The following is a 1,840-nucleotide window of genomic DNA, read 5'->3' as shown; positions in this document are numbered from 1 at the left end:
TTCCCCTCGGTTTTATTATACATCCAAGGGAATAGATTATATTATTGTAAAATTAAAATTAAAATTTGGCGTGCGAGGAATTAGTCTTTGATTATTTATTGATTGAGATGAAGTTTTATCATAAAATATATTATTTATAGTAGTGTTGATTATCTATATGAATTCTCTTGTTGTGTTTAATATGACCATTCTTAAAAAAAACTCATAATCTTCGTTTATACTTCTCATTCTTCTAGAAATATTATCTCTTGTAGATAAAATAAAGAATTGTAAGATCAGATATATTCACCAGAAAAATAATCATTTATAAATTGTTTTTTTTTCTTCCAAATATCGAGCGTAATGCCGAGTTTGGTTTTATAAACCTTTCTAACTCATCAATTCTTCTTTAATCAACAGTAATAATATAGTGTGAGAAAAAAAAGAATATTAAATATGGTTTAATTCTTTAGTAATCATTTTCAAACTTAAAATAAATAAAAATCTTAACAAATATAATAAAGTACTTCTAGAAAGTTTGACCCTCAAAAGATTCAATGAAAATTCAATAAAGTACATATCACTTAGAAATGGAAAGTTATTCAAGGAAAGATTATGCAATGAAAATTCAATAAAGTACATATCACTTAGAAATGACAATAAAGTGCATATCACTTAGAAATGACAAATTATTGAAGAAAAGATTATGCAATGAAAAATTCAATAAAGTACGTATCACTTAGTTATTGAAGGAAAGATTATGCAATGAAAAATTCAATAAAGTACGTATCACTTAGGAATGACAAATTATTGAAGGAAAGATTATGCAATGAAAAATTCAATAAAATACATATCCCTTAGAAATGGCAAATTATTGAAGAAAAGATTATGCAATGAAAGATTCAATAAAATACATATCATTTAGAAATGGCAAATTATTAAAGAAAAGATTATGCATTACAATATATAATCAGGTAATTTACGAACAAAAAAAGAACCCTACACAAGTGACTAGCTATAGCAATCACAATTGTCTCAATGTCTTTGTTGAAATCCATTCTTGTAGCCATGCTCATTGCTATTTTCGTTCTTGGTATTTAGTATAACAAATTAATAATCAAAATATTATATATTTTAATTCAAGTTTTTCATTATCTGTTGGTTAATGCAGGTGTGAGCAGCAGCCAACACTGTCTAGGACCTTGCGATGAATTTCCTCACTGTGCATGGTTCTGCGAGAAATTGGGTTATGATATTGGGATGTGCGTTCCACCTGATAATTACTTCTGTTGTTGTGCCAAGAAGGATTGAAGCGGTTAATCTTAAATAAGTGATTTTCTAGATTTAAATAAATGATTTTAGGAGTTTGGTTATAATGTCTATACATGTTTTTTCTTGATGGTAGTATTTGAATTTGCGATTGTGATGCTACAATTGTATTTCTTGGCTCAATTTCAATATGTATTTATAGACTTCATTGCTCAATAATAATATAATAATTTTACAAGTTAGTTTGAAGGGAGTATTGTTTTTTTATTAGTTATTCGTCTATTTTTATTGTAATTTTGTATGCCTCTTGATTAATATTGGCTAGCAAAGCAAGTTGCTTTACAAATATTAGAGTCATCTCTTAAGAAATGAAATCTCATTTCAACTTACTTGCTTTTTCCGTTGCTGTTTTGCTCATCGATGAATGATTTGTTATCAACTACCAATTTTATTTTCTCAACTTTATTAATATTTTGTTTTACATGATCACACAAGTATTGGTTGCTCCAATGAAGTACTTGAGATTGGTGCTCTAACAATCATGAAATATTTTTAGTTGTTTCATAAATTAGAATTTATACAGAGTATAGTA

The 1,840-nt window shown here is 26.8% G+C and overlaps 1 long non-coding RNA gene across 1 annotated transcript; it reads left to right on the top strand.

The window, feature by feature from the left end:
- Window positions 1–973: 973 nt before the first annotated feature.
- On the top strand, window positions 974–1,490 carry LOC127097267 (uncharacterized). The gene is made up of 2 exons (XR_007792973.1): window positions 974–1,072; window positions 1,151–1,490. It is a non-coding gene; the product is annotated as an uncharacterized LOC127097267 (long non-coding RNA).
- The last annotated feature ends 350 nt before the right edge of the window (window positions 1,491–1,840 follow it).

This window comes from Lathyrus oleraceus, chromosome 6, assembly GCF_024323335.1.
Source record: "Lathyrus oleraceus cultivar Zhongwan6 chromosome 6, CAAS_Psat_ZW6_1.0, whole genome shotgun sequence".
NCBI classification, from domain to species: domain Eukaryota; kingdom Viridiplantae; phylum Streptophyta; class Magnoliopsida; order Fabales; family Fabaceae; genus Lathyrus; species Lathyrus oleraceus.
The sequence above is the reverse complement of the archived record's forward strand: the minus strand, read 5'-3'. Positions and strand labels throughout refer to the sequence as shown.